The following is a 23,911-nucleotide window of genomic DNA, read 5'->3' on the forward strand; positions in this document are numbered from 1 at the left end:
AATTATACGTAGACAAAGAGGCCTCTAAAAATCGGCAGTGGATTTGAATAGAAACTGCAGGGAATAGGGAATGCTATATGATTGGATAATAATTACATTAAAAGATGCTGAATTTGGGGCTGGGGATGTGGCTCATGTGGTAATGCGCTCACCTGGCATGCACGGGGCGCTGGGTTCGATCCTCAGCACCACATAAAAATAAAATAAAGATGTTGTGTCCATCGAAAACTGAAAAATAAATATTAAAAATTTTCTGTCTGTCTGTCTGTCTGTCTGTCTGTCTGTCTCTCTCTCTCTCTCTCTCTCTCTCTCTCTTTAAAACAAGATGCTCAACTTTATTTAGCAGGTAAATCAAAATAACAATGAGAGATACCACTATACACCCACTATAATGGTTCAAATAACAAACAAAATTGAAAATACTGAGATAAAAAGTGTTGGCAAGGAGATAGAGAACCCAGGGCGCTCACGCACTGTGGTGTTGACATAAAATACTTCAAGAACTTTACGAACTAGTTTGGCAGTTTCTTATAAAATTAAATATACACACTCACCATATAATCCAACAATTTCACTCACATTTTTTCCAAGAGGAACAAAAATGTATGTTCACACAAAGACTTGTCCACCAATATTCACAGAAGCCTTATTTAACAGTTCAAATATGAAACTCTCAATGAGTAAATTCTCAAATTATAGTAAATACATACAATGGAATACTGCTTGTCAGTGAAAAGGAACAAACTACTGAAACAACCAACACTATGGATAAATTCTAAAACAATTCTGAGAAAGAAAAAAAAAACAGATAAAATAGAAGCCAGACACAATACAGTTCATATAGCATGACTTAATTTATATGAAATTCTAAAAATATAAAACCTAATCTATAATGATGGAAATAAATCAATGACTGCTTGAAGATAGGGAATAGGGTAGTAGGATGGTGTAGGTGTGTTGGAGGAGAAGTGTTGACTGCAAAGTGGCTTCAATGGAACTTCCTTGAACTATGAAAAGTCCTATATCCATATTTTGGTGGTGACTGGTTCATGAGTTATACAAGTTTATACCTTTACCAAAAGCCATCAAACTCTACATTTTTAATGGTTGAATTTTAATTTATGTAAATTATGCCTCAAACATTTTTAGTAGTTGGATTCTAATTATGTAAATTACATCTCAGTACAATTCAGTTACAGGGGGAAAGAAAACCTGTAATCAAAGAAAACATTCTTGAAATAAAAAAGACCTACAACTACATGCTAAAAGTGATCCATCACTGGTTCACTGGAATAAATGATTGAATTTTCTGAACTCCATGACGTACCCTAGTAATGCTATTATAACCTGCAGATGAAAAATTCTCAGGAGTTATACATTAAAAGACCAGTTTCATAAAATAATATGGAATTAGACTTCTAAAAATCAACATATACAATAAGGCAATGGTGGAGAAGCATTTTTAAGGAATTCAAAGGAAGAGTGGTCCAATGATGTTATATGCAACTAAGCTTTTGTTCAAATGTTAAGGCCACAGATAATCAGTTTATTCCAGAAAGGTCTTAAGCCATTCCTATTAGTCTTTCTAAATACACTACCGGAGAATGATCTTTGTCCAGTCAAAAAATAATGTGAAATTAGGAGCAAAGAGGTTAGTGGCAAGAAAAATATTTAATATTTCATTGTAAATGTATGTCAAAAACAAGGCTAAAGAATGGTAGAATAGTATATAGATAGAATTTCACATGTCTAAAGAATTCAACTTAAAATATGGGAAATGAGTGAAAATGAAAAAAAAAACTTATTAGTTGTTGAAATGGAAACAAAATGTAATCATGTAAAAACTGATAAATGGTAATAAAAGATAAAGAAGAAAAAAGGAGATTAAAGGTAAAATTGAAAAAAGATTACTTCTAGAACAAATTAAAACACTCCTAACAGACTAAGAGACTTTAAAAAAATTACATGAAAATATCATATTTTAACTTCCCCAAATAGTCAATGTTGACTAGAATTCTCTCCAGTCTCACTCTTCCCCTTCCCCCCCTCTGTCCTTCTTATCTGTCATCTATCCACTCTCTCTATATATGCATTATTAATACAGACATGTATTGTAGAATTGTATTTTCATGTACTGTTTCATCTGGGCATTGTGCATACCATGAATGTTCTCTAAAAACATAAGTTTTAATAGGTATCTTATATAATCCATGTAACAGATAGATCAATATTTTGTTCCAAAATCTTATTGGCTTATTCGGTTTTCATGAGCCAGTATAAATACATTTGCTCATTCAACAGGGCTTTTATAAGATATCTATTACAAACAATATATCTCTGAACAGGGGAGAAGTGTTATCTGCCATACTAGGAGGTGGGTAGGCAAATAATTATATGTGTAATTAATGTTATTATGGAAATTGAGAGAGACGAGAGAGCACATCTTAAGGAGATTTCTTCAATCTTGAGTGTAGGCTTAGTTTAAGCATTCCTATAGAAGGGAAAGGAATTTAAAATGAAATATGAATGAGGTGAAGTGGGCATGGGAACATGAAATGGGAACCATTCAATTTCTGAAGATCTCCATCTTTCTATCACTTCAAAAGATACCATTTTTGTTGGCTTTTTTCTTTCTATACATGGGATGATATATTCACTTTTAAATCTATAGGGTTTTTTTTAATGTTTTTAGTTGTATGTGAACACAATGCCTTTATTTTATTTATTTATTTGTATGTGGTGCTGAGGATCAAAACCAGTGCCTCACACATGCTAGGCAAGCGCTCTACCACTTAGTTACAATCCCAGCCCTAACTCTATAGGTTTTTAAGATTTGTAAAACATTGTTGAGCCTTTTTTTTCCCTCTAATGATTATTTGGCAAGGAAGGTAATGGAGTCTTACATCTTCCTTATGCTAAGAAATTAACTTTTCCTCTTTTCTCTTCCATTACCCCTCCTCTATCAGTTTTGTTGTTATGAACTGAAATTTAGATTCAGATTTTATGAGTGATGTATTTTTCATCATGATCTTCCTTAAAGAATTATTTTTAACTTTTGTTTATTTTGTAAACATTTTAATAACCACTAACTGATGTGTAACTTGCATTGTTGATAACCTCGGGTATTTTATACCACATTTGTTCATTTTTAAGTCTCTTATGTTGACTGATGTTTTGTTTGGCAGGAGTGGTTCAAAGTCTTTTCCAAAAAACTGATACCATTGATGATCGTAGATAATATGGATATAGATATATAGATATGTGCCCATGCACAACATCTTAAAAGAAGATTATAGTTATTTGATTAGCAAAGTAGCCAGTACGTTTTGGCAAGATTTATTCTTGAAAAACGAAATGATTATCAAGAATCAGTTTAAATTTCATTTATATTATATTTTCAGAATAGGTAAATCTGTATAAACAGCAAGTAAATTACGAGTTTCCAGGGGGCTGCATCACTGAGGAAATGAAGGGTGAGGCTAAGTGAGACAATGTGTAACTCTTTGAGATGTCTCCATTTCATGATCTCACAGAGATATGAAGAAGTTCCAGAATGCATTGGGGTGATAGCTGCACAAATCCATATATAAACCAAAAGCTATTGAATTGTATACTTTAAATGAATGAATTGTGTTATATGTGAGTTAAATCCCAATAAAGCTGTGAAAAAAATGATCAGCTTATTATTTTCACTTTTCAGTAGTCAATTTGCTGAAAATTGTCTTCTTTTACTGAAACCAGAGGTATCATTTTAGTTATCTCCAGGCTTTTGGTATTTCTTCGTCATGGATTCAAGCTCAAAAGTATGCACTAGATTAAAATCACAACATCAATAAGCATTTCACACTGACCTAGCTGGATAGCATAATATGGATTTAAAAATCTTTTCCCATCATTTTTCAAAGTTTGTCTTTGCTTTTATCTGCACCTCTGATGTCTGTTGTGCCTTCCCCACACTTCCACCCCTCAGCCAAACAAGCTCTTAGGAATGAATCTGACCAACCAATTCATGTTCTTCTCTAAAGGCTCAAGGAAATAGCACATTCTGCATAAACTCGATCAAAACAGAAAAACAATTCAGCACCCCCCCACACACAAAAAGTTCTAATAGTGGAACTTAAGGCAATAAAAGAGACTGAAGAACCATCGGGGAATTCAAAGAGAATTTCAAGTGCCCCCAAATCAGGACACAAGTGTGACTGCCAGGCATGCCTCCTACTGAGGCCAGCTCTTTTGTGCCCCTGATTTATACTTCCACCCTCTGCATTAAAATCCCAGGGTCTGGTATTTCCCCACGGAGCTCCTCTTGCCTAACCTGGATAGCTAAATGGCATCTTTTATATTTCATTTGGTTTTTATTCTCTCCCTCATGGCCCTACAAATCCTACATGGAAGATGTTTAAGACCAGTGGAATGAGTAAAGTTATAATTTCAAATATCTGCTTTTTCATTGATATGACTTTATTGAAACCTCTTATAAACTTTGACATTTTTTTCTTCTCTTTGTCTAAAAGGATGCAGAAAATCACTTCAATTTTCAGACATTAGGAAGCATCAGAAAGAAAAATAAGAAAAATACAACTGAAAATAATCATGCTTTTTTTTTTTTTTTTTCCCTAAGATCACCAGCATTCTTCTGAAAACTTGTCTTAGGGGGAAAAAAATGCTACTCTAACCCCTGGTGATCAACTGCTAACAAAAAAATAAAATTGAATCTTCTGCTATTTTTGGTCTATACTAACATCCTTTTGCTTCAACATGGTCCCCTTTCTCCTCTTTTGTGTCCAACAGAAATGAGTGTGTGTCATCCTTTTCTGGGTGCCAATGTGTTATGGAGCCTAGGCTTAAAGGTTTATCCCGTGGGAGGGAAAAAAAACAAACAATGTCCAAAAGAGGAGCACTAGGAAGAAAGAAAGGCTTATTTGACCCCACAGTGGAGAGGGGAGCTTTGCTCACAAATTAGCTTCTCAACCTCAGGATATTGAGGGGGTCACAGATGTAAGGTAGGAAGAGATGAAGGGAGGGATAGGCTAATAAGAGGGAGGGATATTCATGTCTTTTCTGGGAATAGAAGGAATGTTCCAGGAACTTGGGTACCACCTCCTTTCAAATCTTTCATGATGCTTCCTTCATCTTCTTTGTTATTTATCGGAGGATGGGTCATCAGAAACTTCCCTACAGCTTTCACCGGTGCCTCAAGCTGTGGAGTCCAACACTGTGTATCTTCCCCTGGTGCCGACCTTCAGATTGGATCCTCTCCCAACCCTGCCATGACTATAAAAGCTCCTTTCAAACTTGCTGTTTAATGGACTCTCTCCATCCCTGACTCTCATTAGCGGATGGCCCACCATGCCCTTTAGGTTTTTCTCCCCCTTGTCTGCACTTAACTCCCGTATTGACAAACTTTCATTAGACTTCATAAGGAGAACCTTTTCTTTGCTTCCTCTGCCCTTTTGAGGCTTTTCAGGGAGGCAAAAGTGTCAGCTGTTGAGATGGATTTTAATTATGGACTCATCAGGCTTGGCCTTCCCCAGGGAAAGGGAATCTGCTTTTTTCACATTTGTGCTATTGAGGTCAATGTCTAAGATATGATAAATAAATAACAGCACATGATGAATGTCTGATCCTCCGCAAGCCACAAGGGGAAACTTCTGTCAAAGCAGCCATGCTTCTCTCTGCTTTTAACAAGGCATCACACAGCAGCAGCCACAAACTGTTGCTGTGGAACAATAAGCAAGGGCTTAAAGCACCCATTTTTTTTTTCTACCATTGGAAGAGGTGGGTGGCAGGCTTAATAAATCCTAAATTGTGGGGCTTGTCTATTTTAGTTTGTTTTCCAGTTTCTTTTAAAGGACAAAGAACGAAAGTGAGAGACCCTCACTGGACACTTAGATGCATGACCTTGCTTCATCATTGCAGGACTCTTGGGAATCCAGCGTTCCTCTCTGTTCTTCAGTTACTTTATCTACAAAAGAGAGACATTACTGCACTCTGACTGTACTGTATCAATGTTATGAGGCCCCAGTAAAATAATGTCTGAAAAATGTAAAAACATAAACATTTATTAGCATCATTACTAGCAGGTATTTTCTTTTACTCATTCTTTTATTTGACACTTTTTAAAGCACTATAAAAACCGGGGCTTTGTTTTGCTCACTGCTATACCTCCAGTACCTAGAACAGTGCTACACAGATGGTGAGTGCTCATCAAATAAATGGAATAAATGGGGAGTGGGGTTGTGACTCAATGGTAGAGCACTTGTCTAGCATGTGTAAGGCACTGGGTTCGGTTCTCAGCACTGCATATAAAATAAAATAAATAAAATGCAGTTCCAACAACTAAAAAAATAAACATAATTTTTTAAAAATGGAATAAATGGGCAAAGGAATGAGAGATGAGCTAAGTGCCTTACATGCAGTTGCTGTGGTTGACCCTGGGGGATATTAAGGTGAATAAAACAGGTGTGACCTCCACTACTGTGTGATGTACAGTTCCATAAAAAATAGGGAATATTTAGGACACAGACATCAAGTTTACCATCAATTAGACATTATTAGGATAAACAAGGAAAAACAAATACTACACAATCAAGATCTTACACGCGAAATTTTGAAGTAGGCATTTCAAGATCCAGTTTTTATCTTTTATGTTCTACATTCTCCTACTTGGCTTCCTTCTGTCCACCTTTCTATTTCAGATTACCTGCCCATGGCCAATTCTGTTCGTGCCCTATTTGCAACTCTTCTTGTGAAAATTTATCAGTGATTTTTCATAATATTGACACATTTTGTTCCAATGTCCCAATGTAGAACATCTATAAAAACATAAATATACTGTGTAATATATAGTGTAATCATAGTAAGGTCATAAGTATATTTAACATTATTAGATTATATATATATATATATATATATATATATTCTAGAGTATGATTTCCTAACTATTTTGATGTACCTGAGTCAATTTCATTGAAATATTTGCAGAATTGAAAACTTGAGATTTAATGAGTTAATGCATTTCTCAAACTAGTGTCCTGTGAAATATCAATATTTGCTTCAAGCAATGTGAGCTTTGATGTTTAATAAATCTGGAGAGTGGTCAGTTAAGAAACATTAAACAGGATGGCATTGATTTTATAAGTTAATTCAGTCAGAATTAACATTATTGAATGGTGAAGTATTCTCACCATCAGTATGCATATCTCTTCCCTTACTTAAGGCTGTTTATTTTTATTCAGCAATGTTTTGTAGGCTTTACTATAATCTTCTACCATATTAGTTAAGTCTATTTATAAGTATATTATATTTTATGCATTTAAAATTATTTGTTTTAATTCAATTTTAATAATTTGTTATGAGTACATGGAAATAAAATTAATTTTTATATATTTTTATTTCCTGATATTGACAGATTTATTTATTATAAGAATTTCTGAGAATTCTTTAAGATTTTCTATGTTGATAATCATGTCATCTTAGACTTATCTCCCTAGCTTAATCTAATTGTATGGATTCAAAAGCAAGACAAGGGCTGAGGATATAGCTCAGTTGATAGTGTACTTGTCATGCACAAGGCCCTGGGTTCAATCCCCAGAACCAGAGGGGGAAAAAAGCAAAGGCAATATTATCCTTTTACCCCAGTTTGTTGAGTTTTCACTGCAAAAAGTGTTGAATGGTGCTAACTGCTTTTGGGCATCTAATGGGATAACAATGTGTTCTTCCTTTTTGTATAAATATGTCAAATTACATTGATTGTCTTTTGCATGTTAAACTTCCTTTACGAGTCTGAACCCATAACATATTATCAATTTTCATATATTGCTGAAAATATAAATTTGCAAATATTATCATTTCAAGTTTGGAATCTGTGTTAGAGATAATATATGTGACATGCTTATTTAGGGAATATCTTTGTCAGACTTTATTGTCAGTATTTTGGAAATTACACAATTTGGTGTTTATTCTCTATTTTCTCAAAGTGTTTGTCTAAGATTGGTAATATTACTTTCTTAAATGTTTGGTAAAATTTATTCCTGAAACAATGGAACTAGTATTTTCTTTGTAAGAAAATTTTTGAAAATAATTTGGATTAACTTTATGGTGATATGAATCTTCAGAATTTTTTTACACTTGCATCCATTTTCGGAAGTTTTAAATTTTATAGAATTTATATATTTTGTCTGACTGGCACACTTAGTAGCATATAATTACTTATTAAACTCCTTCAGTAGCTTTTAATATTCAGATATCTATTCTGATAAACCATACTTCAAGCAGATATAATATTACTTTTTTGTGATTTTTCTTTCTCTCCCTCTATTCAATATGTCTCATCAGTATAACTAGGGATATGTCAGTTCTTTAAATACATTTAAAGAAAATTTTCTCAAACTTTTTCATCTTATGGATATCGGTTCTAATATTAACTACTTTCTTGTTTCTGATTACTTTCCATTTACTTTGCTCTTCTAGCTTCTTATGGTATACTGTGGATCTTGATATTAGAACTTTTTCTGTTTTCAGATATAAACACTGAACAATTGCCTCCAAGTTTCTCCCGTTTGTTTTAATATTTCCTTTTAATTATAATTTAATAAAACTCATTTCTATTATCTCTAGTGACTTTTTCTTTGGCCCACTGTAGATTTGTACCTTTTCTTTGTTACTAATTATAATTTAAGAGCATATATACTCAATCATTTAGCTACATTTTTTTGCCATATTGAAATATTCAGACATCTTTGACCTATTAAAACTTCTTTATAACCCAAAAGATAGTCTACTTTGGTCTTTAAACTAAGTAAACTTGCATAAAATATATAGTCTGGCCCAATGTTCTACAAACAGTTATTAGTTATTCTTGTCCAGAGAATTTGTGGGCTGACACATTCCTTGCCCCATTCTATCGATTGCTAAGAGATGACGCTAAAATTTCTTTAACAGATGGATTTTTCCATTTCTCTTTTTAGTTTTGTCAGTATTCACAGAATAGATATTGACACTCTGTTATAAGCCGTGGGTACATTTATGATTCTTATATCCTAAAGAATTGATATATTCACCATTACACATCTTTTTCTTCTCTTCTAATATTCTTTATCTTAATCTATATTATGTTATATTAATATAGCCACTCCAACTTTCTTATGGTTATTACTAACATTGTATGTATTTCTACTCTTTTTTAAAAATTTAAACTCTGATTTTCCTCAGATTTAAGTGTGTTGTAGATTGCCAGTAATTTAGAATTTATCCATAATATTTTTCAACTATGATGATATCTATCTTTAATTATAATGTCTAGTCCATCCCCTTAGTATAATTATTAATTTCTGATATATATATCTGTCATTTTCTGTTTGTTCTTGTCCCTTCTTCTCCTCCTTTTAAAAATTTATTTGTTTGTTCATTTGTTTTTGACCCTCTGTCCCCATTTCCTAACTTTTCTTGGTTAATTCAATATGTTTTAGAATTCTACCTTAATTTCCTACTGAATTTTAATTCTATATTTTCTCTCATTTGCTTTTAGTAATTATTATTTTGAGACCACAATCCAAATCATTACATTTTCAGACTCATTAGAATTATAATTGTTCAAGTTTGCACAAAATGGAAGAGACATTTACTCCTATTTTTATAATTTTCATATGTATATATTATAAACCCGCAATTGAAACTTAACATATTTTACTTTAGCCACTTAAACTGTGTGAAATTAATAGAGGAAAACTGATTTCTATGTACACATATATCTATCATTACTATATTCTTCATTTTTTTCCCTGAAGATCCGAGTTTCTATATAGAATCAGTCCCTTCATTAAAAGAATTGCTTATACATTTCCTTTTTCCTTTATTTTTAAATTGACTTATTTGTACTTATGTGGCTTAGTAGTATATATTTATGCATATAATGTATAATGATAAAATTAGATAATTTGCATTTCCATGTCCTCATAAACTATTTCTATGTATTGAAAACCTTCAAACTCTTCTTCCCCAGTTATTTTGAAATATTCAACTAACTTTAAGATTAGTCCAGTTTTATAATTACATTTTTTTTATAAATTATATGGTATTGCCCCCAAATGTTTCTGAATCTCTTCATTTTTTTCCCACTTTTTCTCTTTCTCTTCTTCACATTGGATATTTGTATTAACCAGTTTGAAAGTTCCCTGGATATTTTTCCCTCATCTCTAGTCTTCTGAGTTCATTCAGTAATTTTTTTTTTTATTTTAAACATTGTGGTTTTGATTTTAACATATTCATTTGTTTCTTGATTGTAGTATTCATTTTGTGTGGATATTTGTTATGTGTTCATTCTTTATAAACAAACATTTCTTTGGTACTTTAATAAAGTTAGAGCAACTTGTTTAACTTTATTTATTTATTTGCTTCTTCATTTATTCATTTATTTGGTACTGGGGATTGAACATCCCCAGTCCTTTTAAATTTTTATTTTGAGGCAGGATCTCGCTAAGTTGTTGAGGGTCTTGCTAAATTGCAGAGGCTGGTCTCAAAACTTGAAATCCTCCTGCTTCAGCTTCCTGAGATGCTGGGATCATAGGCATGCACTACCATACCCAGCATAATGGCTGTTTTTGTTATTGTTATTGCAGTAATGGGTATTGAAACCAGAGGTGATCTACCACTGATCTATAACTCCAAAATCACTGGGATTACAGTTGTGAGCCACCCATCCCACTCTAATAGCAGCCTTTAAATGCTTGTTTGCTAATTACAACACCTAGGCCACTTAAAGGTGATTTTCTATTGATTGGTTTTTCTCTTGCCTATGGTTAAAACTCCAGTTTCTTAATAAGTCTAAAGATGGTATTGCATACTTGTCTTTGTTGACACACATTGCAAAGATTCTGAATTCACTTATCCTCCTCTGAACAGTAATTTCCAGGAGCCATTGAAATTACTGGTTGAGCATATGCTTTTTGCATCTTGGTTTACACTTTGGGTAGGGGACCTTGCGTTGGCTTTGCCTTTCATCTTATGTATGTCCCAATCTCTGGGATACAGTGTTTACTTTCAAAGGATGGTCCGCCTGGGATCCCATAAAACTTAAAAGGCCTTTACCAAGACCCTTTGACTTAACAGCATGCGAACTTCAAATTCTGTTTACATGACGAGGGTATCAACTGAAATCTCTTTTTAGCCTTCCAGCTATTGCTTATTGCTAGGCTATTTGGAGCTTTGCACATACATTCATAGTTCATGGGTCAAGTAAATATTTGAAGAGTGTTTAGATGAAATTTGGGAACTCATCTCTCTGTAGATCCATTTTTTTTCCAGGAATTCCCACACCCAATTTTCATCTGCTCTGACAGCTCTAAACTCAGTCTTCTCACACCTCATAGCAATAATACTGCAGCGATCACATTAAGTTCTAGCTGCCTTACACAACCCTTCTGCAAAGTAAGCACTTCCTCTGCTAGAAATAACATGAATGTAAGTATTGCCCATTGGACCTTCTCCAGTTCTGCTTGCTTTTGGTCTTTCTCTTGCACAATCAAATAACTGAGTATAAGTGTGAGAGCATATGTATGCTTGTATGTATGCATGTTGGTATAGTAACAAGTAGTATTATGATTGTTATAAAGCACTCCACTACTTCTGCAACTGGAGTTGGATGAAAATTCTTGAAACTTCACCCTATCTGCCTTAGATATCCTGTCATGTTTTTTCTTCATCCCTTTAGAAAACACTTCAACCCTGCCATCACAACTAATGACCTACAGCCATATTTCACTCAACATTGACACTGGACCTTTCTTTATATCAATAGAGCAAGATTGATTGGGATAATAAATTCAGCAAATGACTGATAAATGTGATTGAATGTAACTTTGGCTCTCATTACTCTCAAAGACAGAGCATGACCATGAAATAGACATATTTATGATGTGCAGATAATTGTTCTGTCTCTTATTTTTTGTAATACATACATAGGGATTTTAGCTTTTATTAATCAAATATTATCAGTGCAAATATTTAAATACTGTCATGGAATAATCTCCTCTTAAGTGCTTTTTTTCAATTTTTTCTTCCTATGAATTAAATTATCAAATAAAGTTTTGCTGAAAACATATCTTTAGGTATTGAACATTAAACATTAAAATAAAACCCATTAGAGGTCATAATGTAGTAGGACAGAAAGTTAATTCTTTTTCTAGTTTGTATTTTGCCTCATGACATCTATGTAATTTTTGTCTTGTCTTTTGAAGTACTGCAGAATGGCTTGGAGGCCAGCTGGAGTAATTTACAAACAGTCTATTTAATTCTTCTAGAGCACAAGTACATGATTCAACCAAATTAAGTACTTGGAGAATGAGACACTTAGAAAATAAGTAAAAGTGGCAAAAAAAAAAACCCTTATTGGGAGCATTGATTAAAGGAAAAGTTAGAGGTGGTATATATCATCCTTTAATCTCCACCCCTATATCAAGGGTATAATTATGTCATAGTTTGAGCATTTTGCTCTTAAAAATATATGTACACATAGATAAAAATACATATATACATACATACACACAATATATATGTATAATGCTTATAAAAAGCTTCTCCTAAATTTCCCATGGCTGGCTATGTGCACAGTTGGGTCTTGAGAGAAGCTTCTCAGTAGGATGGAATTAATGAAGGTTGCACAAGATATAAAGTGTGCTTATGGTTTGGATTAGGATGTCCCTGTAAAAGCTCATGTGTCAGGCAATGCAGCAATGTTCAAGGTAAAAAGACTGCATGAAGACAGCTGCAACCTCACCTGTGGATTAATCCACTTGTATTACAAAGTGAATGGACCACTGGGTGGTAACTTTAGGCAGGTGGGGCATATCTAGCGGAAGTAGGTCACTGGGAGTTTGTGCATGGAGGGACTGTATTTTTCTCTGGTTCCTGGCTCTCTCTGTGATTCCAAGCTGCGTTGATCTGAAAAGCTTCCTTCCACCACACCATGACATTTCTTCTACCATGACCTTCTGCTTCGCCCAGGCTCAGATAATTGAGTCTGCTGACCATGGATTGAAAGTTCTGAAACTGTGAGCCCTAAATAAGCTTTCCTTCTAAATTATTCTTGTCTAGTATTTTGGTTACAGCCGCAAAAAGCTGACTAACACAGTGTTTAACTATTATTTTACTGCCCTTTATGTCCTTGGCAACCCCCACGTATACATACACAAAGTTTCTATCTATTAAAACAGGCACAATTACTTTTCCTCTCTAGAATACCTAAATAACAAGAAATTATGTTCTCACTGACTTATATTCTCTGGAGACCTAATTTCATTGGAAACTAAATTTAATAAAGTAAATTATTTTTTTCTGGACAAATCCAATTAACCAGTAGAAATTTACTCAGAAAAATCAACATGCCATTTTGACCTTTTCGTTTATTCCATTGAAAAAATTCACCTTTAGATACTGGAGAAAAGATAAATTGTCCCTACTTTATCTTTTGCATTTCAAATGTCAAGGTAAGAAATAATCAAAAGATATTTTAAATGTTTACTGGGGATTGTTTAGTTATTAGATCATTGCTTATCAGAGACTCAGCTGTTTAGAAAAATCTTGGGTTTTCGAGGGGTTTACCACAAAGGCTATTCAAATTTTAACATCTCAGGAATACTAATAAGCATTTAGTGTTTTATTAATTCCATATTAAAATATTGTGATCAAATTTTATTGCTAACTAGATGATAAACTTACCAAGAGCATTTTTCCCTTTCTCTTTCTAAAAAAGCCACACAGGATGTTGCTCAGAGTTTTCATACAGGGGAGGCACTGGGTTCATTATGAAGGTAGGTGTAGAAACTTCCTCTCCCAAAGAGAGATACTTCTTTTCTCTTTGAGAAAAATTTGAGGAAGAGGAGGAAGAGCAAGATAGCAGCTGAGATCCTTCCTTAATAGTCTCCCCCACAACTCACCAAGTTAAACAGCTATTCATGCACCCAATTTAGCTATTCCTGAACTAAGGAAGTCAGGGAAGAGACCGTAGTCCTGTTTTTTTTTTTTATTGGTTGTTCAAAACATTACAAAGCTCTTGACATATCATCTTTCATACATTTGATTCAAGTGAGTTATGAACTCCCATTTTTACCCCAAATATAGATTGCAGAATCACATCAGTTTCACATCCACATTTTTACATAATACTATATTAGTGACTGTTGTATTCTGCTACCTTTCCTATCCCCTACTATCCCCCCTTCCCTCCTCTCCCATCTTCCCTCTCTACCTCATCTGTTGTTGTTCAGTTCTCTCCCTTGTTTTTCCCCGCCTTTCCCCTCACAACCTCTTATATGTGATTTCGTATAACGTTGAGGGTTTCCTTCCGTTTCCATGCAATTTCCCTTCTCTCTCCCTTTCCCTCCCACCACTCGTCTCTGTTTAATGTTAATCTTTTCCTCATGCTCTTCCTCCCTGCTCAGTTCTTAGTTGCTCTCCTTAAATCAAAGAAGACATTTGGCATTTGTTTTTTAAGGATTGGCTAGCTTCACTTAGCATAATCTGCTCTAATGCCATCCATTTCCCTGCAAATTCCATGATTTTGTCATTTTTTCAGTGCTGCATAATATTCCATGGTGTATAAATGCCACATTTTTTTTTATCCATTCATCTTTTGAAGGGCATCTAGGTTGGTTCCACAGTCTAGCTATTGTGAATTGTGCCGCTATGATCATTGATGTGGCAGTATCCCTATAGTACGCTCTTTTAAGGTCCTCAGGGAATAGTCCTAGAAGGGCAATAGCTGGGTCAAATGGTGGTTCCATTCCCAGCTTTCCCAGGAATCTCCATACTGCTTTCCAAATTGGCCGCACCAATTTGCAGTCCCACCAGCAATGTTGCATAGTCCTGTTTTTAATATAACAAAAATTAAAAAGACAAATTGAAGAAGGCAGAAAGGAAAGAGTTACCTGAATATCATCTCCTCCAACTCCCAGCAGTCAGGAAGGGAGGAGGGAGGCACCCTATTTGAGGGAAGGAGAGGAAATTCAGTCCAAGTCTTCTGAGTTAAAACACAGTACCAGGCCCACCAGCATGAAACTTAGTGCTAGGTAAAGCCCCATGACCCCTCCTGCCAGTCCAATACGTGGGGACTGAGACATTGAAATGTGCTAAGCCAGACACAAAGAGACTGCCCCATCCCACCCAGCTTCCCAACCGTGGCCAGCCTAGGGAGGAGCAAGACTCCACCTTCTGTAGCAGGAAAGCTAACACAGGGCCTTACCTCAGAGCCCAGTGCCAGGCCCCCTGCTGTGAGACGGAACACTTGGCAGAAAGTGAAGGACTCATGGACAGGCCAGAGTTTCCATAGCTTCTACACCAACCTGGGCATCAGGCACAGATGCGTGTGCTGGTGGGCAGACTCAAGTTTCAGCCCACATCAGTTCCAGTCTTGGAATAGTTCAGGCAAACACCTACCCTCTTCCCAAGACTCTGCAAGCCCCGTGACTGGAAGATTTAGTTGCAACCCAATTTAGTGAGAGCCTTAGTGGCCAAGGGACTGTCTGTACTACCCTTTCCCCAATCCAGGGTAAAACAGTCACCTTCAGGTCAGTGTTCACAGATGGAGCTCTAGAACTGCCACAGCACCCACATTCCAAGAAACAAACTTAAGTTTTGGCTTGCATCACTGTCAACTACCTCTTGGGCCCTAGTGCACCTCTGAGACTGTGCGTATCCTTACATCTATGAGAGTCAGATGTGACCCAGGTTAGCCTCAGCCTAGGTGGCCAAGGGACGGCCTTCATCAGCAGAACCCAAACTTCAGACAAAAATGTGATGCAAGATCCCATTCACTGGAAATAGGTTAGGGTATTAAGAACAAGGTTTTGCCCTCAAACTTAGTGCTGGGCTGGTAAAACCAAAGCTGGGGGACACACATACCCAATCTATCAGACCTCTATTCTAGTTAGCATCACCTATGGCTGATTACATGGTGTAGCCATGAGTCTAACTGAGCAATGGGCAGCCTGAGGCAGTGAGTTTATCTTATCCTAGTGTTGTGCTAGTCTTAGCAGGCTGAGGGGAGAGTATGACACAGCTTAGTGGCATTGGGGGCCACAGGTGTGACATAGCAGCTTGGTACTTGTCCATCCACAGTGACTGCCCAGAGCTCATCCGAATCCTGCAGTGCCTGGTGTGGTTGCTAATTGAAGATGAAACAGTCAGACCTTCCCTGGCTTAGGGAGTAGCTTGTACAGACAAACTTATCTTTCTAGGAATTCTCCTATTTTCTTTCCGAACTATTGTTCAGAAACTGACACTGTATCATGACAAACCTGAATTTGGATTGTCCTCTAGTATGGACAGTGACAACATGCCATAGCAGACTTTTAGCAAATTTGAGCCTGGACACAAGTCAGCGCTGAGATAATGAAAGTGATACAGGTTCAGAGAAAATAAATAGCCTGTTTAGAAATTCTACAAAAGCAAGCACAAACAAAGCAAGTTTAGGAAGACTGAAATAAATACCTAATCCTTCAATGCCCAGTCAATATCATACACCAAAGAGCATCAGGAGTTCTTTCAGGAAACCATAGCTTCACCTCATACTCAAAATAAGGCATCAGAAACAGGATGTCAGAACTCAGAGAATTTAAAACAACTGCTTTAAGAAAACTCAATGAACTTGAAGAAAACACACACAAAAAACTTTGATACGCTAAAGAAACTTAACAAAGATACTGAAGCAATTTGAAATATGCAAACAGTATTTCTTTAGATGAAAAATACACTCATGAAATTTAAAAATGTGATAGAAGGCATAAATAGCAAAATAGATCAAACAGAAAAAAAGAATTAATGAACTCAAAGAAAAGTTATTTGAAAATATGTAATTTGAAGATAAATAAGGCAAAAAATAATGGAGAGGTATGAAAAAGAAAGCTCCAGGAACTTTGAGACAGCATTAAAAGATCAAATATTCAGGTTTTTTGGCTTCCAGAAGGATTTGAGAAGGTCAAAAGGATAGAAAACTTTTTCAAAAACATAATAACAAAAACCTTTCCAAACTTAGAAAAGCACATATATCTCCACAAAAAATAAGGTCAAAGGCTACCAGTCAAATTTATTTCAATTAAGTCCATACTAAGACATCTTATAATTGAATTCTCAAAGGTGAATGATAGAGAAGATTCTCAAGGCTACAAGAGAGAAGGAATAAATAACGCATAGAGGTACCACAGTTCCCCCGGACTGCAGACTTGTCGAAAGAAATCTCACAGGCCAGGAGAGAGTGGCAAGAGATTTTCACAAATCTAAAGGGAGAGAGAAGAAAAAAAACACCTGTCAATCAAGAATACTATACCCAGTAAAGATATTTTCAAAAACAAAAAAGAGATAAAATTTTCCCAAACAAAATCTGAGAGAATATATCTCCACCAGACTGTTTCTACAAGAAGTGTTCTAATATTGTATTCCTGGTGAATAAACTATCCATATCTTTAGCTTGAAAACTCAAAAACTAAAAATTATAATACCTACATTAATATGTTAACAGATAGGCAATATAAAAGAATACAAAATGGGACTCCAATATTTCAAAATGTGGGCAGAATGGAGTGCAAATGAAAAGTTCTCTTCTGTTGTACTACTTCTTATCCTTTGTTTGTTTCTCTTCTTATCTCTGTAGTCATTTGAAGTTACCATCATTTCAAAATAACTTGTTATGACCAAAATATTTCTGTAAGCCCCACGATAACCACAAAAACATCTATAATAGATAAATAAAGAAACAGACACAAAGAACCAAAACATACTACTAGAGTAATTCACTTAACCACAGAGAAAGATTAAAAGAGAGAAAGAAAGAAGGGGACTACAATAATAAGAGAAAAGTTAAAAAAATGGCTGTAGTAAGATCTTACATATCAATAATTATCTTAAGTGTAAATAGATTAAGATCTTCCACTGGTAGACATAGAGTGACTGAAAGGTTAAAAAAATAAATAAAACCCAACTATATTTTGCTTACAAGAAACTTTAAGGACACACATTGATTAAAGGCAAAGAAGATGGATATTCTATGCAAATTGAATCCAAAAGAAAGCAGGAATAGCTATACTTACATGATATAAAATAGACTTTAAACCAAAATCAGTTAAAAAAAAAAAGAAGCAGGAAAGATCATTCTATCATGACAACGGTCAGCAAGATGAAATAGCAATTCTAAATATTTATGACTCGATATCAGCGATGAAGTACATAAAGCAAATATTAATGAGCTTAAAAAGGAAGACAAACCTTAATATATTACTTGGGAACTTTAACACCCCATTTTCAGAAATGGAAAGATAATTCAGATAAAACAAATCAACAAGCATTAGAGTTAAATTTTATTCTAGACCAAATGGAACAAACCTCATCTACAAAAAAAAATTCCATCCAATAGCTGCCAAACACCCATTTTTCTCATTAGCACATAGAACACTTTCCAGGATAGATTCCATATAGGTCACAAAACAAGTCTCAACAAATTATTAAAAATTGAAACTGCAATCATATTAACTATGTTTCAGACCACAATTCAATTAGCTAAAAATCAACAATGTTGGAAACTATACAAGTAGGTGGAAATTAAGCAACTTACTTTCAAATAATCAAAGGAAAGAAATCAAAAAGGAGACTGAAAATTTTCTTAAAGCAAATGAAAATGGAGACACTATATACTGATGGGAAAGAAATACGAGGAGGGAAGTTTATAACAATCAATGCCCACATCAAAAAAGAAAGATCTCAAATACTTAACCTATGGATACCTCTCAAGGAACTGGAAAACAAAAACACACCAAAGCCAAAATTATCAGAAAGAGAGAAATAGTAAAGATCTGAGGAGAAACAAAGGAAATGGAGATTTTTTTAAAAGATATCTAAAAGATCAAAGAAACAAAATAAAACTTATTCTTTTCCAAAAATATAAACAAGAAGCAAAACCTTAGTAGACTAAGAGGAGAGAGAAGTTTCAAAGAAATAAAATCAGAGATGAAAAGGAAAACACTGCAAGAGACACCACAGAAATACAAAAGATCATTAGATACGATTAAGAAAAACTACATGCAAAAATTAAAAAAAAACTACATGAAAAAAATCAGAAAAATCAGGAAAGAAAAAAAAGAAGATTTCCAAACTGGAAAAGAGTCAAATCATCAGCAGATGACATGGACTGACATATAGAAGACTCTAAAATAAACTATTAGAATTTAAAAATAAACTCAGAAAAGTTGCAGGATACAAAATAATCTATAATTGTACAAAAATCAGTAGCATTGTTATATCCCTCCAAAAAAATAATGTGAAATAGAAAGTAACTGAAATCCCACTTATAATAACTAAAAAATAGCTAGAAATAAATTTAACTAAAGAAGTGGAAGATCTCTACAATGCTCTACAATGAAAATTATGAAATTCTAATGAAACAAATTCAATAAACAGACAACACACACACAAGAAAGAAATCTTGTGTTCATAGATTATAAGGAGAAACTTTGTTTAAATGTCCATAATACTCAAAGCAATTGAAAGATAAAAGTGCAACCAAGTAATGGTATTCTCATAGAACTAGAAAAAAACCCTAAAATTTATATGGAACTAGAATAAAGACCAAAATAGCCAAAACACTATTAGCAGGAATATAAATTAGTAGAGCCACTGAGGAAAACATTTTAGCAGTTCCTTTAAAAATTGAAAATAGAACTATCACATGTCACAAAAATTCTGCACTTGAGTATATACACAAAGGAAATAAAATCATTCACTGTGGCACTATTCACAAACACCATGAAATGGAAACAACCTAGGTGTCAATCTACTGATGAATGGTTAAATAATAAGTGGTACATATACACAATGGACTACAACTCAGTCATTAAACAGAATAGAATCCTATCATGAGTGAAATAAGCCAACCACAGAAAGACAAGTGCCACATTCTAAAAAAGCTGATCTCATTGATGTTGGTGATTACCAAAGGCTGGGAAGAGTTTGCCAAGGAAGAGATGGAGAAACGGATACGAGCAAGAAGCTCTGATGTGTCATTGCACAGGGGAGACTGGAGATCTCAATAAGATATTATACACTAAGCTAGAAGAAAAGATTTTGAAAGTGTTTGTCATAAAAATGTAATAAATGTTTAAGGAGATAAATATGCTTAATTTAAATATTATGCAAACTATACCTGTATTGAACATTACATCTTACTCCATTTCTATGTATAATTTTATGTTTCTATGTATCTCTTAAAATAAATTTAAACAATGTCGGAGGAAAACCTTATTTGGTTTTAAAGATAAATCTATCAAATTGAGGCAGAAGGGGAAAGATTAATCAGAATTCAATATCAGTCCTATAGATACCTGCTAATAAAAAAGAATTTAAGTAAAGAGAGAACCACTGCACCTTGTCAGGGCCACATACTACCTGTCCTGACTTGATTTGGGATATGGGAGTCCATTTATTCACTAAGCATGGCTTCAGCAGTGAGAACACACTGGGCTTACATATTTTTTTTTAGATTCTAGTTCCTCCGTCAGAGTCGGTCTTTCCTGGGCTCTGCCTCAGGACAGGGGTTTCACTGGCTCGTTTTCCCAGCAGAAATCAACACTTCTCTAAACAGCATTTCACTTAATCTAGCTCATTAAGCATTCAAGGCAATCAGAAGGTTAAATTACACAGAACAAACACCAGTGACTGGTGGTGCACATATAACAGGAGGAGGAGGCGTCCCTGGAGGGCAGAGAGTGGCAGGACTGGTAATTTTGTGAATTGTATCATTAATAAAATATATTTTATTCTATTTGATGCTGACTTTAGGAAGGTTCCTGTGTGATGATTACATTTTTAAGCAGGCAATTTTTTTTATGGCTTTACCCAAGGCGAAAGGGAAATCTAATACAAAATTCAAAAAGACTTAGCTGAAATGCGCATTAAAATTTTAGTTGTGTCCTTTTAGGAGTTTTTAAGAGCTATAAATTCAAAGCTGCCCAGGACAGAAAAAAAAAATGTGACTTAAACTATTGCATAACTCATAATGAGAAACCTACCAAAGAAAAGCATGAGGCTTCTATATTTTGAATTCAACCACACTTTAGAAACTTTTATTTTCCTTATTGATAATATTTAAAGAAAGACTCTGTTTAGAAAGAGACAACCATTCTATTCTTGGCAATTCAAATTTTTAAGTTAATTAAAAGACAAGTTTATATCATCTTTTTATATCTAACAAACCTACCAGAGTGCTTTGCCATAAATTAATTATGAAGTCCTTAATCTGCATAATTACAGCTTTGTTGACATCAGTACCTTCTATTTTTGAGAAGGATGCAAAAACCTGTATACTAAACATTTGGAAGAAGATAAACTTGGCATCATTCTGAGAAATATTGCTTCTAACTCCAGGCATGCAATGGAGTCTGAGGCTGAACTAAAGGAACAAGATGGAAATTGGAGAGCTTCCCTGGTTTCCAAGATCAGACCTCCAAAATGAAGACATACTATTTTAATCCCAGTTAATTTTCAAACCGTCACATATTTGTCTTTATATTTCACCATCCAGCATTTCATGAGCTGCTTCTAGGTGCACGATCCTCTTCTAGACACTAAGGTCTATTCCAAGACAGGGTCTCTCTCATTCAGTTTGTAATCTCTAGGGGAAATACATAACATCGGTGCACAAATGTCTATGTTCTCATATGGAATGCAATGACACAAGTGAATGGCACGTTCCTTATTCACATGTCAATCCTATTTTCTAGTCATTGGAAAAATTGATAGATGGCCCATAATATATTTTAATTATATTCATGTGGATAGAACAAGCAAATATCTCCCCATGAATGGAACTTAGTAAAAGGAAAGATAAATCAGAAAACGGGTGAGGCAAAGAGAAGAGAGAAAGGGAAAGAGAGGGAGGGAGGGAACTGAAGCATCTAACATTGTAGAAGGTGATGAGATCTAAAAGGAAAAATAAGGTAAGGAAACTGAAGAGGTTGGAGGATTGCAATTATAAATAAGATGGCTATGGGAAACCTCAGTGATGACACATTGAAGATCTAAAGGAGAAAAGGAAGCAATATATATATATATAACTCTCTGAGGAAATACTCAAGGAAATGGAAAAAGCACATGCAAAGTTCCCCAAAATATCTAAAACGTTGAACAAACTGCAGGAAAGCACATGTGGTGAGAGCAGGATAAGCAAACGGGGAATAGAGAAGATGTGTTTTGAGAGGTAATGACAAGGATGATCTGTGGGGATTACGAGGCTCTTGAAAGCTCTTGAATTGGAGTAAGCCACTAGAGGGGCTGGAGCAGAGAAGTGACAGCATTCGACCTGTCGCCTAATGGGTCCACCGTGGAGAATCGCTCAGGTTTGGGAAAACTAATAATGATAAAAAAAATTATAAGGAAAACGCTGCTTGACAGGAGCTTCTAGTAAGGGTTATGATAATGGAAGATTCTGAATATGTTTCATAGCAGAGGCAACAGATTTGCCAACAGATTTCCTGACAGATTTCTCTAAGCAAATGGATGAATGCAGTCGTCCTTGACTAAGATTGAGACACCCGTGGGTAGGGCAAATTTGGTTTGGGGCAGATTTTATATATATATATATATATATATATATATATATATATATATATATATATATATACACCCCCAAATGGAGATGTTGGGGATACTGGAGTTGGCAAGTTAGATGCACCAGTGTGGCACTCAAAGGACAGTGACAATCGCCCTATGTGAATTCGGGAGCCACAGATGCTATTGGAGCCAGCTTACTGGATAAGCTGAATAAAAGCTTTGGAACAAGTAATAATCCAAATTCTCAGCCCTTAGACTGCCTGGAAGGTAAAGATAAGGAAAAAACAAATGAAGTAAAGAAGAAAGAAAGAAGTGTAATACCCTGGAAGTCATGTAAAAGAAATACTTCTAAGAGGAAAAAGTAGTTGATTGTATTAAGTACTATGGTTGCTGCAAGTAACATAGCTAAGAATTGAGCACTGGAATGAGCAATATGGAGAACTCATGTGGATCTGATAAAAGGAATTTCAATTAAGTGTTACTGGGAGGGGGAGGGGCTGAATTGAATGCAGGATTAGCCTCTATCAACAACAGCCTCTATCTTCAGCTTTCCTCTGTTCCCCTTTTTAAGTAGCTCAAAGGGATGTCAAGAGAATAAAAACAGATACATGTGTGAATGGGAATGGAGCATTAAAAAAATTACTGATTTTACCGGTTGCTGTGGCACACACCCATAATTCCAGAGGCTTGGGAGGCTGAGGCAGGAGGATCACCAGTTCAAAGCCAGCCTCAGCAAAAGCGGGGTGCTAAGCATCACAGTGAGACCCTGTCTCTAAATAAAATACAAAAGAGGGCTGGGGATTTGGTTTATTGGCCAAGTGCCCCTGAGTTCAATACCTGGTACCAAAAAAAAAAAAAATTATTGATTTTTTTCACAGAGGTGACAGTGAATTACTTTAGTGATGTTCTTGGATAGATAGAATGAATTCTACTCTGAGGAGTACACAGGATGGTAAGGAAGTTAGAAACACATTATGAAAGTTTTATTCTGATTATTTCTACTTTCTCAAACATTAGAAAATAAGCTGTAAACTTAGAGTGTGTGAGAGGAGAAGTTATGAAACATATTCTAGGCGGGTGCTACTTTTTCCTAATCTGTAGCAACTATAATGAGCTGTCTGGTATGTGGGAACTGTCTGCCAAGCAAGCTTGTTATCTGGTTATCTCAAGTTGACATTTTCTCTGTTTGCAAGATGGTTCAAAATCTGAGTTTTGCCACTGCACCCTTTCTAGAGAACGAGGATCATGGCTTCGTATCCTGACACCTATCTTGGCGTCTAGCTCACAATTCATGTCCAATCAATATTTACAAGATCAATAA

This window comes from Ictidomys tridecemlineatus, chromosome 14 (genome assembly GCF_052094955.1).
Source record: "Ictidomys tridecemlineatus isolate mIctTri1 chromosome 14, mIctTri1.hap1, whole genome shotgun sequence".
NCBI lineage: Eukaryota > Metazoa > Chordata > Mammalia > Rodentia > Sciuridae > Ictidomys > Ictidomys tridecemlineatus.